Below are 16,954 nucleotides of genomic sequence, written 5' to 3'. Positions count from 1 at the left end.
GTAAAATTCTAGGGATTGAAATTTAAATTGTCTAAATTAAAACTTTTAATCACAAAACATAAATTTCAAAACTTAAGGGCAAGTTTTAAACTTTTCAAAACATAGGGGATCAACTAACAAATAATCTAAATTAACATTTAATCACATAATTATCCATATTTGATTTATTTAATAATTTCTTGCAAAACAATTTACCAATTTAATCAAAATAATTAATCAATTATCACATAAGGAAATAAATATTTTATTAATTGATAAATATCTTCAATTAGATCAAGAATATACTCATATATATCTTAAAATCGAATTTATATTGATCTAATATGATAAAGGCAAGTATCTCAAAGATAAACAGCAAGAAATCCCGATATTTGCTCTTTCTGACGCTTGGACTCGCCGAGTACCCCAATGGACTCGCCGAGTCGAGCCTACTTGCCGAGTCCACTATGGGACTCGCCGATTCCATCAGACAGCACCACAAAATTCCAATTTTGAAGGCATCAAACAAGCAACCAATGCATCAATTCAATAGAAACCAATCTAGGCTCTGATACCACTGATGGGTTTTAGCCATATGAACATTCCTATGTGCACATGCAAACCCTAATGCTTGGATCTAGGTTTCTCTAATTAAACATCCATTGAATCCAAGACTTCTAATGACTAATAGAGCATAATAACGTAAGAAATCAGAATTAGAAGTTTACCTTGAATCACTTGCTTGATCTTCTTGTCCTTGGAGCTTTAGAGTCACAATTGTCACTCCTCTAATGGCTTACAAACACCAACTATAAAGAGGATGATTTGAGAGAGAGGAGAGGGAAGTGAAAATCGGCCAGGGTTTCTTTCCAAAGCACAAGTGTCGATTTCCCTTAACTCTTGGGGTCTATTTATACTTGTAAGGCTCCTAGGGTTTCACCCTTAAACCCTAATTGGATAACTTAGGCCCTAAGCAATCCAATACCTTAATTGATAAGCCTTGGACGAAATCTAAGCCTATCCTAAGCCCTAGAAATCGTCCACCATTATCCATAAGGGATTTATAGCCCAAAGTATAACTATCAATCAATTGACAGTTTATGCCCCTTTATTTAATTAATCTCTTTAAGTCACCAAATTAATTCCTAATTAATTTATGACTTATATTAATCAAATAATAATATTATTATTCCTTCTATTATTCTTATAATATATTAATAATATTTCTTCTCTCATAATAAATCATCCTGTCAAGTTGCTATGGTGAAGGCAACCCAAAAGGACCATGCACAACCGGGTCAAATATTTGTCTAATATAGTTGCAGCCTTAGACACTATTCCAACAAATATCATATCATTCCCTAGAATTCTCAATCGGAAATACAGGACTAGACATATCAAAGATGGCGACGGGGACGACGACGATCAACAACAACACCGGTTCCGCTATCAAAAACCCTAAGAAGGCCAATCTCTTAGATCATCACTGCATCAAACACTTACTCGACGAATCTGTCACTAAGGTACAAAGCAATTCTACTAAAAAAGAAGAAACATCTCGAATTCAGATTTCAATTTCTTTCCTATATGTTGTAATGGTCACATTTTTTTAAATTTTTTGAAATAGATCGTGACTAGTCGAGGTTACAACGAAGATGTGAGGATGAGTAACGTTAGATTGTTGATTGGAGCGATCATTATTATCATTGCCCTCTTTGCTCAGTTTTACAATAAGAAGTTTCCGGATAACAGGAATTTCCTCATTGGATGCATCATATTATATCCTTTTCTAAGCCCCAAACTCAATTTCCACTGTAGTGCATTGTGTTTACAAAATTAATAACTGAAAGTTTAATATTTTTCACAGTTCTAAAATGAGATAAATGATGTACACTTCACAGTCTTAAATTTCTTTTACTGCTATTTTGAAGAATTGAGTTTGTTTGATCTTTGATTATGGCAAATATGTAGTATTCAATGGGATATTACAACTGATCATCTACACCAAGGAGAAGAACACATTTCTGTTCACATATCCTCCTACAGTAAGTTTGATTCATCTTAATATAGATCAGTAGTTATAATCCTTGAATAGGATCAAATTTCTACTTGCTTATTAAGAAGATATCATATGCTTGATGGTGTCTTCTAAATTTGAGATAATATTCAAACTTCAAAATTATCTTGAGTTTTGATGGAAATGGTATACTTGTTATCTTGACAGGGTTCTACTAATAACAATACTAGATTAATGGTGTCTTCTAAATTGCCCAGATTCTCTGACATGTATACACTCACCATAGCAAGTGCTGATCCAAAATCCATTTATGCAAAATCAACTGTCGAGTTTAATGGAAATGGTATACTTGTTATCTTGACAGGGTTCTACTAATAACAATACTAGATTAATGGTGTCTTCTAAATTGCCCAGATTCTCTGACATGTATACACTCACCATAGCAAGTGCTGATCCAAAATCCATTTATGCAAAATCAACTGTCGAGTTTACCAAAAGTGTTACCAAATGGTATCTCTCTCTCTCTCTCTCTCACACACATAGATGCATACATGCATTTACAAAGGATGGAGTATTGGTGTAAGGGCTATTTTGGAAAGATGTGGAGGGCCTGGTGAATGAGTATGCTAAGGCTAAAGATAACAAAAGAGCAAGTGAAATGTGAACCTGTGATTGATAATGATAGGGGGTAGAGTTGAAATATTAAGAGCTTATAGAGGTATTTTACAAAACACCATTGGATCTTTTTCTTGAATTTATAGATATGGAGTGAGTCCAACATTGCCTTTGCAAAAATGAATGAATGAAAAGTCACATTCGATATTGTTAGTAATAAAAATAGATAAAATGATGCATGCTTGAAAAGCCCCCTTTTAACATGATGATTGAACTTTTCTTGTTAGCCCTCGATAAAAATATCTATTAATATGTGGTTATTTAAAGGGATAATGACTTAAAAGGGTAATATATTTTTTGATTTTTACACATTTGGTCACTTTGTTAGCCCTACTTCACTTTCTTAGGCTTCACAACTTCGGTTTTTCTAATTTAGAACAATAAGTAGAGGTGGCTAAAATCGACCCAACCCGCAAACCCAACCCGAACCCAACCCAAAATTAGCGGGTTGAGTTGAGATTTTCAACCCATTTAACTTAAATGGGTCAACCCGTAACCCATTTAATTAAATAGGTTAGGTTGGGTAAAATTTATTAACCCGTTTTCAACCCATCAACCCATTTAACTTTAATATATATATATATATATATATATATATATATATATATATATATATATATATATATATATAATTTAATATCATTTGAATATTATCATGTATTAATCAAAGTATTAATTTGTAAATTATAATGTTGCATTATTATTATCTATGTTTAATAAAATTCAATTCTAATTTTCATCCTTATTTTAGCGCTGATAATACTGGTCACTCTCCAAAATCACTGTGAAAATAAACATTTTTAATGTTATTTGAACAATTTATTTGAATTTATGAATTAGGATTGTGCTTTTGTCATAATTATGAAGTTTTATTTATGTTTTATAATTTAAGTGGTATAATATTTAATTATATAGTTTATTTAATTGATTTTAAATAGGTTAACCCAATTTTAACCCAATTATTTAATAGGTTGGGTCGTGAACTACACAAACAGATCAACCTAGTGACAACCCATTTATCTAAAAGGTTGGGTTGGGTTGGAAATATCAACCCATTTAAATAAAAAAGTTAAGTTGGGTTGGGTTGGAATTTTCAAACCAATTGTCACCTCTAAAAATAAGACTATCAAACCCAAAATGGCATGCCACATTGTCACATAACATGCATGATATACCACATATGGAGTCTTTGGACGATCATATATTAAAAATCATCAAAGTTGTTTGAAATGCACAAGATATTTGCATTGTTAGCTCTATTGGCAATATATTGATCTTTTTGGTGATTTATCCTTCATTTTTAGTTTCTTCATTGGATTGTTCTCTTGATCACTAAGCCCAATTCAAACAACTCTTTTCTAGATCAATTTTATCATTATATAATAGACTTATGTTATCTACCTCAATCTTGACTTCATCAATGATTATGTAAGTAGCTTTCTGCCCTAATCAGGACAATGTATCTTCTTTAATTCTTATCCTTACACCTCTAAAATCAAATAACCCTAGTGACACCAATGAAATGCTCAATTAGCGTCATTAACAAATTCCTAAGTTCAATTAAAGATACACAAGTTCTTGAAAATTATGAAATGCATCAAGCGGAAGCAACAACCAATTAGCTAAGTAAATCATCAACCGAACTAATAAACACTGCAATGTAGAAATTGAGACCACATCGTCTTAAATAGGTTATTAGTGTTAGCAACCTGCAATTAAAACACAAAATAAAGATAAAGGAAAACAAATAGAGATATGAGGAGAAAGCTTACTGGAGATTGCAAGAACTCTAGGCTTATCCATGTGACCTTTGTCGATTTTGCCTGTCTTACCACAAATACCACGTCTTTTGGCGACACGAATCGACAATACAAACTTCTGGTTGGTGCCCTCAATTGTAGCTTTGTAGGCTCGTCGAAACTCCAGATCATCGGTGCTCAATTTCACCATTTCTTCTTACTTACCTCTCCTCTTACGGAAGACGATGACCAGATCTCAGAGCAAGATAAATGAACTTTGTTCTACAGTTTGGGACTTGATGATCCAAGAAAATTTTACCTTTTACTAATCACATGAAAATTCAGCTTTGGTCATTTTTTTGAATTTTAGAAGTCGTCTGTAACACCCGATTTTCAGGTATGAATTTTATGAATTAATCTTGTGGAATTTTGATGGCCACGACATAGTGGGGATGATCACCACGACATGGCAAGACTTTTGGGGCCACAACCATTTTTAGTGGCCATGACGTGGCGATTTTCCATGATCAAAACCTAATTTTTTCGTGCTTAAGGTCTTATTTAAAGGATGTAATGTCTAGCGTTTTGTCCACCCTCAGCCTCCATCCCCTCTAAGTGCTTAGATCCAAACCCTAATCCCCTCTCCTCCATTTTAAAGCCTCTTTGTGGTGTTCTTGTTCTTGTGAAGGAAGAAGGAAGTGTTGTGGAGCAAAAAGATCAGCAAGCTAACTTCATTTTAGGCTTCTTGAGCTCTTTGTGGACCCTTATAAGTCTACAAGCTTATATCTTTTCCTCTACCTTTCTACATCTAGGTTTTATGCACATTTCTTTATGTATGAGATGGTTTGAATGGTTGGGATCAATAAAGTTGGCAACGTTATTGATCCTTGAGGTTCCAAGAGGGTTAGATGCTCAAGATCTGAAGTGTTATGTAGTTTTGAGTCCATACATGGGGTTTTGACCCCATCTCTCACATCGTACATGCATGTCTACAAAGTAAGGATTTTTATGATGGATATAAGTGTGAAGAAGTCTTCTGGAAAGTTTGAGCAAATGAATTAAAGGATTTAGAGCTTAATCAATTAAGTTGTCTTCATCTAGAAACCATGACGTGCCATATTGCTCGTTACGATGTGGTGATGGGTTTTTCACGACTGTTTTGTCCTGTTGCTGCCATGACGTGGTGACAGAGCTTGTCGTGGTTGTTTTGTCAAAGAATAGCCACGACGTGGGCACTAGTTGGCCATGACGTGGTGAGAGTTGACTTTTTGACCTAATTGATTTTTGGTCAACTGAGTAGTTTTAGATGATAGACTAAGGTTTGACCTTGGATGTTTCATTAGGTGGTGGGTAGCACTAGCTTTTCGTTTGTGAGAGTTTTGGTACTTTCGGCTTCGATTGTAAGGTGAGTCTTCTTACTATATTATGTAGGATGCTATATTGTCTTTGTGACTCTTAAATTGAAGACTTAGATCTGGCCCCTAGCATGAACAAGTGTGAAATGTAGTAAAGGCATGTATTACCCGAAGCACAGGATTCACATTTAGATCAGGAAGAGTCACAAGGTTACTAAGGCACTAGTAATTGAGTTTGTTTTGCTTATTTCTGTCATTACCTGTGTTTTGGTGATGACTAGGAAAATGATATTTGATCAGACCCTAGTGGCCATCGATTTTGAGTAATACAGATCTACGCAAGTGAGTTGATTGATGCGATGTAGTAACCGACTTTAGTCGGGAGAATTAAGAAAGAGATTGATCGACGAAAGATTGCAACCTTCATTAAGGCTGAGCAGCCAATAGCTAAAAATGCTACCTGTTATGATGTGATTGTACCATATTAGAACATGAAGGAAAGTTTCTTCCGTGTTACACACTCATAAAAGACAAGAGTCTAGTTTGTTGCACTATGCAATGGAAGGCCATTCGAGTGTGAACATTCAGTCTGTTACTAATGTAACGACCAAAAATTTCAACCAATTTAAAATATTTTATTTCATTCAAAAACCATTAAATTCATACATCTTGTTTTCAAAATAGTTTAAACATCAGAGTATCCCCCAGGACCATATCACATAGATCATAAAACATGAGGAGCAGTACGATCATGCCTTCGCCTTTCCACAATCTCCTGAAGTACCTAAAACAATACACTAAACTGTAAGCCCGAAAGCTTAGTGAGTTACCCCAAGATACCATACATAAACATACTCATAACATATCACAAAGAGAACAGCCATGCACATCGGGTCTACTGTGTGACTGGTCCGCCTGCACCGGGCCTTCAGTCCACTTGGTCCACCCTCTGAGACTAGCCATGTATATCAAGTCTACAGTGTGATTCGTCCGCCCTCACCGGGGCTTCAATCCACCTGGTCCACTCTCTGAGTCTACAGTATGACTGGTCCACCCACACCGGGCCTTCAGTCGGCCTGGTCCACTCTCCGAGCCTCGGCCCGTCTGGTCCGCCCTCTTGGGGCCTTTAGCCTATCCGGACCGCTCACAGGGCCTTCGGGATATTCGGTCCACCCTGGGTATGTTGGCCTAAAGCACAAAGCAGGACCCGCCTCAACCCAACCCCCGTCAAACAACCATGTGCACATAAAACAATTAATCACATAACAAATCATTAACCAGACAAACAGTCTAACAGACCACATATCATATCAACATCCTAACCAGGATTCCGACCTAACCGGTCACTAGCATAACATTACCCTATATACCGGGTACCGACCTTAACCAGGTCACTAACATAACACCATCCTAAATATCAGGATGCAGATCTAGCAAAACAATAACATAACAAACAATACTCGGATTTCCATTCGATAAAGAGCCGGCCTTGGTGTCGTAGACCCTGTCGATATAGTACGGATAACTCACCTGATTGAAGAACCGAACCACGGAAGCACACACCTGAAGCACTGCTCCAAACTCTAACACCTATTGCCATCAATGGACCATTGACATAAATAACCAATTACCATAACACCTTTGAAGGTCAAAGTCAAAGTCCAGGCCAAAGTCAAACTTCCTGACTGACTCTACTCGCCGAGTCAACCCGTTGACTCGTCGAGTCCTTATACTCTGAAAACTCTTAGAACACGACTCAACTCGCCGAGTCACCCCAAGACTCGTCGAGTCTAACGATCTCCGAGTCCCATCCTGCACAACTCACAGAGTCGCCCCTCGACTCACTGATTCGAGGCCTTAACCAGAAGCGGCTAGGGTTCCGCGACCAGACTCGCCGAGTCCAATGCACTCTTCAACGGACTCACCGAGTTGTTCTTCCAACTCGACGAGTCCATGCTTATGTTCACACAACTCATTGAGTACACCCATGTGACTCTCCGAGTCTCTCCAGCTCTCAATCCACACAGAGGGTTTTCGAGCCATGCAGGGGCTCCAATCCATAGATCCACTCTTCTACAATCTAACCCTCACATAAATTTGCAAACGTTACGTGAAACCAAGGAGATATAAGCCCAAAACACTCTAGGGCTAGGGTTTATGACAAAGGGGCTTCACCAATAACTCTTAGACAGAAGCTTTATGACATTTTGGACCATCAAAAGCCTAGATCTGAAGTAGCAACCTCAGATCTAAGCCTCTAACTCGAAATAGCTCTCAATCATACCAAAAATGCCCCAAATCTCAAATGATAATAGATCTAGATACAAAAGAGCCCAAGCAACAGATTATTACCTCCAATATATGCCCCAACTGAAGTAGATCCTAGATCTACACCACTCCTTTGCAGCAAACCTCTTTATCTTCAAGCCCCTTTCCAAGATTTTCTCCTCCAAAGCTCTATTCTCTCTATTAATGGAGGCTCACTCAATTCTAGGGTTTCTGGATCTCAAAAGGGTAGCAAAGAGGCTAAGGGTGGGTTATAATGTGCTTTATATAGGACACCACCCCCAGGATTAGGGTTTTCTCTCTTTAGCACCAACTCGTCGAGTCCAATCCGCCGACTCGGCGAGTTGGCCACTTAAACCGCGACTGAATCCCGCTCCGACTCGGCGAGTAAGCAGACCTACTCGTCGATCCCCTTTCCTAAATTTACACTTTTGGCCCTTCTTTGAACTTCTGAAATTTGGGGTGTTACAACTCTCCCCCACTTAAATTAGGCTTCGTCCTCGAAGCCTACTGCAGTATACGCTTCAGAACAAACCCCTTGCACTGCAGACTCCGATTTCTCAATCAACTCATGCTCTTACAAACCCTACTTCTGCATCTCTCTTAAATGGCTTATTCTCATGTAGCATCATTGCCACTACTCCAAGAGGACCATTGGCCTTTCAACTCAATAGCACCAAATATTAACCCCGTATCACCCGATGATACCATCCCTTCAAATCAGGAACACACCTTCGCACCCTGCGAACGCTAGATACCACAAACACCCACTGAACTCTGCCAAGACACTAATCCGTCATCCTTTGCCCAAAATCGGCGATAACCCTGATAACTTGCAACCTGGAACAAATCCTGCTCCACCCTCTGGTTCTATCCCTTACGCACCGTCATGATGTTGCATCCTTCAGCTTTCATAACCCAACAACCAACCATATCGTGCAACAACTCGTACCTGGCCCAATCAGCCTCGGGCTGGAATACCAGGCACGCCTATAACGGGTCCAGTCATCCCTAAGATGGAATACCCCAAATTGGAATACCTCCACATTCATAACTCAAGCCTACAACCATACTCGGAACCAAGGACCTTGTCTTTGCGTCACCCTCGAACCCTTCGGTTCGAAACAACGGAGTGTAACCCACTCACACCTCCCTATCACGATATCTATGTCCTTGACCTCCGATTGTAATATCCTTATACAGTCCTCAACACCGGTCGAAACTACTCCCGAGTCTGTTAAGCTGCTGTCTCACCTTCCTCTGTCCAAATCTCCAATCTGGAACCACTATCTTCCTCATCTTCCAAGGAGACTGAAAACATGATTGCGCATCATCCCACATTGCCACAACATCAACAGGCATCCAACCGATATGTGCTTCCATATATCTGGTACAATCCCAGTGCTTACTACCAATAACTGCAGCACTTTCGATCATCCATTTAATCTGCTTCCTTCCTTTCAGAGGACCCACACTCCTTCCGGAGCTACATACCTTTCCTTTCCAGGAAGTCTACTCACCAACCCTTACCACACCTATAAGTGCCACTAAGCTAAAATCCACTCTACACTATCCAAGTAGAGCAACTGCTATTCTCGAACTCCCATATACCCCGAATCCGATCACATAACTAACAAGGCCCACGCACGGCCTCCAGCGAACTCCATCATCATGATCAATACTTGGGGCCAGACCATATCGATTGCTATTGCATGGCGACATAATCACCCATTCTCCGCATACAGATCCACTAACACATACAGAGTCTTCGGCATGATTGGACCGCCTTTCCAGGCCTTCATCCTATCTGGACCACTCTCAGAACCTTCAGCATGTCTGGACCACCCTCCTAGGCCTTCAGCCTGTCTCGACCGTTCTCCGAGCCTTCAGTCTGACTGGTACGCCTTCCAGCCTTCAGTCTATCCAGACCGCTCAAAGTTGTCGTACATCACTCTGAACCATTCCTCCCGGGAATCTCTCCCATGTAGTCTGTCCTAGCTCTCTTGGGGTTCTGAACTCCAGTTCCGCTCCCGGAATCCTTCCAACGGCCTAAACCCAGGCCTCACATCAACCAACTACCTTACCTGAAACCATGGTCTGTTCCCTATCCCACTTGTCTATCACTTGCTCCAATCATACCACACTCTCGGTTAACAACACTAATGAATCCAAACAGCTAACCAACTCTAGATACTTGCTGTTTTACCGGAAAATTTTCCAATTCTCCCCACTTAGTGTACCAACCACTAACTTTCGTTGTCAAAGCCGGCATAACTCGGTCGGCCTTATGTGATAAAGTTTCCCCCTCTTCTCCAGGAACTAATCCCTCCGGAGTGGGCAACCTCCACAGGTCACTCTCCCGACATCGCACATCTCGAACTCCAAGGAAGTTCGAATCTCAACTGAACGCTTCTCGCATCGCAGTTGCTATTCCAATAAACGAGATCATATACCTTATCTTTCGACCAAGAATCCTCCTGGACACTAACCAACTACAACTCCTAACTACTAAGATCCTTATTCATACTACGAATCATGCGGAACAAGGCAGACATATTTACAATACCACACAAATAACAAAATACAAGATGGAAACATACCCGCAGCTGCATCTGGCTCTGCCCCGACCTCCTCTGCAATGAGCTGGAAAACACGACCTTGAGCCCTCAGAGGCTCTGCATCCCCCTGACCTCCACCCGTAATCCTCAAAATGGTCGGTGCTGGAGCCTGCACCGGTCATGCAACAAGCTCTGGGCAGTTGGCCCTCAAGTGTCCAACCTGATGACAATGATAATAGATCCTCATATCCCGAGTCGGGACCGAATGACGGCAACCCCTCGCATAATTCCCCTCTTTCCCACACTTGCGACACGCACCACCGTACCTACAAACTCCGACATGACCCTTCCCAAACTTCTCACAAGTGTGGTTGCTCTGACCTCCAACCCTAGAGTCAACGGTTTTGGACCGTTTCGGCGCCGGCTGCGACTGTACCGGGGCCTACCTCTGCTCTCGTAACTGCAACTACATCTCTAACTCCCGCCGCCTGGCGGCCTTCTGCAGCTCTAACAAGGTATCACACCTCTGCGCGGACACAAATTGCCTGATGTCCCTCTTAAGCATACTCAGATATCGGGACATCTGAGCCTGCTCCGAAGCAAACTCCGGGCAAACCATCGCCCTCTCAGTGAACATCCTGGTGATCTCCGTCACCGACTCTGAATCCTCCTTCAGTTCCAGGAACTCCTGAGCCAACCTCTCTCTCTCTCTCTCTCAACCAGCGGAACATAACGAGTACTGGACATCTCTCGGAACTGATCCCTAGTAACCGCATCCCGCTGCGCATTAGAATAAGATCCCGTAGTCAACCTCCACCAATCCTTCGCCCCGAGCCTCAAAAGGTTCAGAGCACACCTCACCTTCTGATCCTCAGGGCATAAACACGTGAAGAAACAACCCTCCACGTCTTACAACCATCTCATAGCAACGACCAGATCCTGAACTCCATCGAAAGTAGGGGGCTTCGTATTATCTAAATCCCGATACTGAAAGTCCCGACTAGCTCCTCCCCCTGCCGTTGCCACAGCCGCTGCAAGAGCTGCATAGAGCTCATCAAAATACTCAACCATGGCGGTCTCAATCGATCCAAACATCTCCGGCAACTCAGCCTAGAACATTGCAGCAACCTCATCATGTAGGATCTCACGAATCCTGGCATCCAACTCATCCGTACTCATCTGAAGAATGACTTCGGGTGGTACTGGTCCATCCTGACCACCCTCTCCTGATCCCGATCCCGAACCGAATCCTGCCTCCAAACGTTTCGCATCCGTCATACTGAAATGAACCATAAGAACCTCAGATACCTCGCAGAACCGCCGAGAACTAACCTCTAACCAACAACCTAGGGGTTGTGACTTCCTTGACACGCATATGGGTCCTGTGCTTTCAGTATTACGGGCCCATACTGATGGGTTTTATGCATAAGAACATTCCTATGTGCTCATACAAACCCTAATGCTTGGATCTAGGTTTCTTTATTGAACATGCTTTGATTCCAAGACTTACAAACCCTAATCTATCATACAAATAACAAAAACTAACATATAGAATCAGATCTAGATGTTTACCTCTTCAAATGTTGGCTTAGATCTTCTTCTCTTCTTCTCTTGATCTTAGAGTCACAAATGCAACTCCTCTAATGGTTCACAAACCCCACAAGCAAGAAGGTAATATGAGAGAGGGTGAGAGAAGCTAGAAATCGGCCTAGGGTTCTCTTAGAATTAAGTGGTAGCCGATTTCAATGCCCTAGGGGTCTTATTTATAGTTACAGGCTACTAGGGTTTCAGTCTAAACCCTAATGGACACCTTAGCCACCAAGCAGCCCAAGGAACCTTCTGGAATAAGGCCTTGGACGAAAATATGATAGATACCCATCATAATTTCATTCCCCCTTAAGTCCATTAGGTGTCCTTAACCCAAAACTCAACTATCATACATTTGATAGTTTATACCCCTTTATTCAATTAATCTCTTTTGGTCACCAAATTTATTCCTAATTAATTTATGACCAATACTAATTAAATAAATATGATTTCTCTTTTAATATATTATTCTTATAATCTATTAATAAACCATAATATTCTCTCTTTCTCCTTAAATTACCTTGTCAAGTTGCTTTGGAGGAGGCTACCCAAAAGGACCAAGCACAACCGGGTTAAGTACATACCAAATAGTTACGGGCTTAGACACTATTCCAACAGTCTCCCACTTGGATAAGTCTAGTAACGATATCTCACATACGACTTCAGAATCCGATTAGCAATCGTAGCTCTTATACTTCGCTGTCAACTCTGATCAACTTGTCCTTTAGATAAGGGATCGTATAATCCTCTGTTATGGATATCATGCTGACAATGCTTGTTGTCCAGCATTTGTTCCTTGATTTCCGATTTGTTCGACATAGAATTTAGTTGAACACATCAACTTTATTCTAACCGGGCCAGACACATAAGTCAAACCAAATCATCAAGTGGCCAAAGATATCACTCTTATTCTCATAGAATAAAAGGAACAAATTAACTTCGACTCATATGCATCTATTATTCACTAATTGAATCATGCACAACAATGTGTTTTATAACATCAAGTTACTGATGCATTTACATATCATCAATGCATAACCAACCAACAAACAACAATCATATCTCTAAGTTTTAAGACTATATGATATTATCGCTTTGCGATCACCACGAAGTGATACCAGCAAACTTGGGTTTATTCCAATGCTCAAATCATATTCATAAGCACTCATGAACTTTGCAGCAAACCTTTGCTATGTCCAAAACCTTTTAGACAATCTACAAACAATTCATGACAGTCTTCATTCATATCTACTTCCAAAATATGACTGACTGTGGACTGTTCGAATAATCCTATCATTCAGGAAGTCAAAAACATGCAAAATGGAAACAATAGATAAATAACCAACACAAGATAATAGCTTTACTCATAAATAAGACAATTTTATTTATTCATCAAATGTCCAGTACAAACTATCTATTACACGTTTCCTATCTAATCTAAACTTATCTCATCCTTCAGCCCAATGCTTCTAGCGTGCTGTAAGTGTTTGACCCTACTCAGTCCCTTCGTAAGGGGATCTGCTGGGTTTTCTTCTGATGATACCCTCTTTACAACGAGGAGTCCCTCTTCTAACCGATGTCTGATAAAGTGATATTTTATGTCGATATGTCGAGACCTACCATGATCTCTCGGTTCCTTGGTTAAGGCAACCGCTCCTTCATTATCACAGAAAATTTCCACCGGTTCCTTTATGGATGGCACAACTCCAAGGTCTCCAATGAAGTTCTTCAACCATATAGCCTCCTTCGACGCTTCGCTCGCCGCAATGTACTCTGATTCGCATGTTGAATCAGCTACGGTTTCCTGCTTGGAACTTTTCCAAGTCATTGCTCCTCCATTCAGGGTAAAGACCCAGTCCGACTGCGATCGGAAATTATCCCGATCCGTCTGAAAACTAGCGTCACTATACCCTCGTATCCTTAAGTCATCACTCCCACCGAGGACTAGAAACCATTCCTTGGTCCTCCGAAGGTACTTAAGAATATTCTTGACTGCAATCCAATGAGCTCTACCAGGGCTCCCTTGATATCTGCTGACCATGCTCAAAGCGAAGGCCACATCAGGGCGAGTACAAGTCATATCATACATGATAGAGCCTACTGCGGAAGTGTAAGGTACTCGACTCATATCAGTTATCTCTGCCTCTGTACTCGGGCTTTGAGTCTTACTCAGCTTGGTATTGCTTTGGATTGGCAACTCCCCTTTCTTGGAATTCTCCATACTAAAACGCTTTAGTACCTTATCCAAGTATGTATCCTGACTGAGTCCTATCAATCTCTTTTCTCTGTTTCTTACTATTCTTATTCCCAAAATATAAGCAACCTCTCTGAGGTCCTTCATAGCGAAACATTTCCCAAGCCAGGCCTTAACCTCCTGCAAGGTTGGGACATCGTTTCCTATGAGCAGTATGTCGTCGACATACAATACGAGGAAGCTTACTATACTCCCACTAGATTTGACATACACACAAGATTCATCTTCGCTTCGCAGAAAGTCATACTCTTTAACCTTCTCGTCAAAACAAAGATTCCATCTGCGAGACGCTTGTTTCAATCCATAAATGGATTTCTCAAGCTTGCATACTCTATTTGGATGCTTTGCATCGACAAAACCCTCTGGCTGATTCATGTAAACATCCTCAGCCAACTTTCCATTAAGGAAAGCGGTTTTTACGTCCATCTGCCATATTTCATAATCATGAAATGCAGCTATTGCAAGCATTACCCTAATAGACTTTATCTTCGCAACTGGCGAGAAGGTCTCATCATAGTCAACTCTGGGAGTTTGAGTAAAGCCCTTCGCAACCAATCGTGCTTTATAAGTATGCACTTTCCCATCCATGTCCGTCTTCTTCTTGAAGATCCACTTGCACTCGACTGTCTTGCGACCCGGTACATTATCAACCAAATTCCAAACTTGGTTGTCGTACATGGACTGAATCTCGCTGTCCATCACCTCTTTCCATTTAGCAGACTCTGGGCCTGCCATGGCTTCCTTGTAGCTACTAGGTTCATCCAAATTTACTAGTGTACTATCACTAATAAATGTGTCCCCTTCAGTAGTAATATGAAAACCATAAAACTGGGGTGGAACACTAGCCTTAGTGGAACGTCGAAGAGGTAAGGACTCGTCAACAGGTTCAACAGGAGTTTCCTCCTCAAGTTGAGTGCCAGTGTTAGAGGCTCCTTCATCGCTTTGATCTTGAATCTCTTCAAGTTCAATTTGCCTTCCACTGTCTTCTTGGCTTAACAATTCCCTTTCTCGGAAAACTCCTCTTCTAGCAACGAAGACAACATTGTCACTCGGTCTATAGAAAATGTAGCCAAAAGACTTCTGCGGATAGCCAATCAAATAACACTTCTCACTAAGAGGTTCTAGCTTGTCATGAGTCTCTCGTCTTACGAAAGCCTCGCAACCCCAAACCTTGATATGTGCCAACGAGGGAGCCTTCCCTATCCACATTTCGTGAGGAGTCTTGGAAACCTTCTTGGTGGGAACTAAGTTAAGTATATGGGCGGCAATCTCTAAGGAATACCCCCAGAAAGCTATTGGTAACGAAGTCCGAATCATCATAGAACGAACCATGTCCAACAAGGTCCGATTACGTCTCTCAGCCACACCATTCAATTGTGGCGTCCTCGGAGACGTTAATTGCGAGACAATTCCGCATTCCTTTAGATAGCCGTGAAACTCAAGACTTAGGTACTCTCCTCCTTGGTCTGACCGAAGCATCTTGATTTTCCTGCCCAGTTGATTCTCCACTTCATTCTTAAACTCTTTGAACTTTTCAAAGGTTTCTGACTTTTGCTTGTTTAAGTAGATATATCCATATCTGCTATAATCATCTGTAAAAGTCACGTAGAAGCGACAAGCATCCCTTGTGGTGGATCTAAAGGGCCCACACACATCGGTGTGTATGAGATCCAATAAACCCTCATCCCTTTCACAAGTGCCAGTAAAGGGTGACTTGGTCATCTTCCCAAGTAAACAAGATTCACACGTGTCATCGTCCCTGAGGTCGAATGACTCCAACACTCCATCCTTTTGGAGTTGGGCTATGCGTTTCTTGTTGACATGGCCAAGGCGACAATGCCACAAGCATGCTTTGTCTAGACTAGTAGACGAATCAATATTCAAAACATTATTTCCTAAATTATCAACAATCATCACAGATTCATAAATCCCATTACAAGGTAATGCATTGAAATAAAAGACACCATTCAAATAAACGTTAATAGAACCATTAATATTATCAAAAGAATATCTAAAACCTTGTCTAAACAATCCGTGAAATGAAATAATGTTTCTTGCCATATCTGGCGAATAATAGCAATTTTCTAAATCTATCCCTAACCCATTACTCAACACTAAAGAATAAACACCAACTTTGGTCACAGGCAACGATCTTCTGTTTCCCATAATCAGGTTCATCTTCCCATGTTCCACCTCCCTACTTCTATTTAGGCCCTGCATATCAGAACAAATGTGGTAACCACACCCTGTATCAAGAACCCATGAAGTAGAAAATGATGAGTTATTAGATTTGATAGAATACATACCTGCAAAGGTGGGCTTAATCTTCCCATCTCTTATGTCTTGCAGATATTGTGGGCAGCTTTGCTTCCAGTGGCCCTTTTGGTGGCAATAGAAGCACTCTGCTTCTTTGGGATCGGAAGAGGGTTTAGCAGGGCCAGCTTTGGTCCCACTTGAGGACGAACCATCTCGGGGCATTCCTTTATGGTGGCTCTTACATGGAA

General features: G+C 40.8%; 1 pseudogene; it reads left to right on the top strand.

The window, feature by feature from the left end:
* Positions 1-1,382: 1,382 nt before the first annotated feature.
* Positions 1,383-2,660, top strand: LOC111889630 (signal peptidase complex subunit 2-like; annotated as a pseudogene).
* The last annotated feature ends 14,294 nt before the right edge of the window (positions 2,661-16,954 follow it).

This window comes from Lactuca sativa, chromosome 5 (genome assembly GCF_002870075.4).
Source record: "Lactuca sativa cultivar Salinas chromosome 5, Lsat_Salinas_v11, whole genome shotgun sequence".
Taxonomy (NCBI): domain Eukaryota; kingdom Viridiplantae; phylum Streptophyta; class Magnoliopsida; order Asterales; family Asteraceae; genus Lactuca; species Lactuca sativa.
This window is presented reverse-complemented; position numbering and strand designations above follow the sequence as displayed.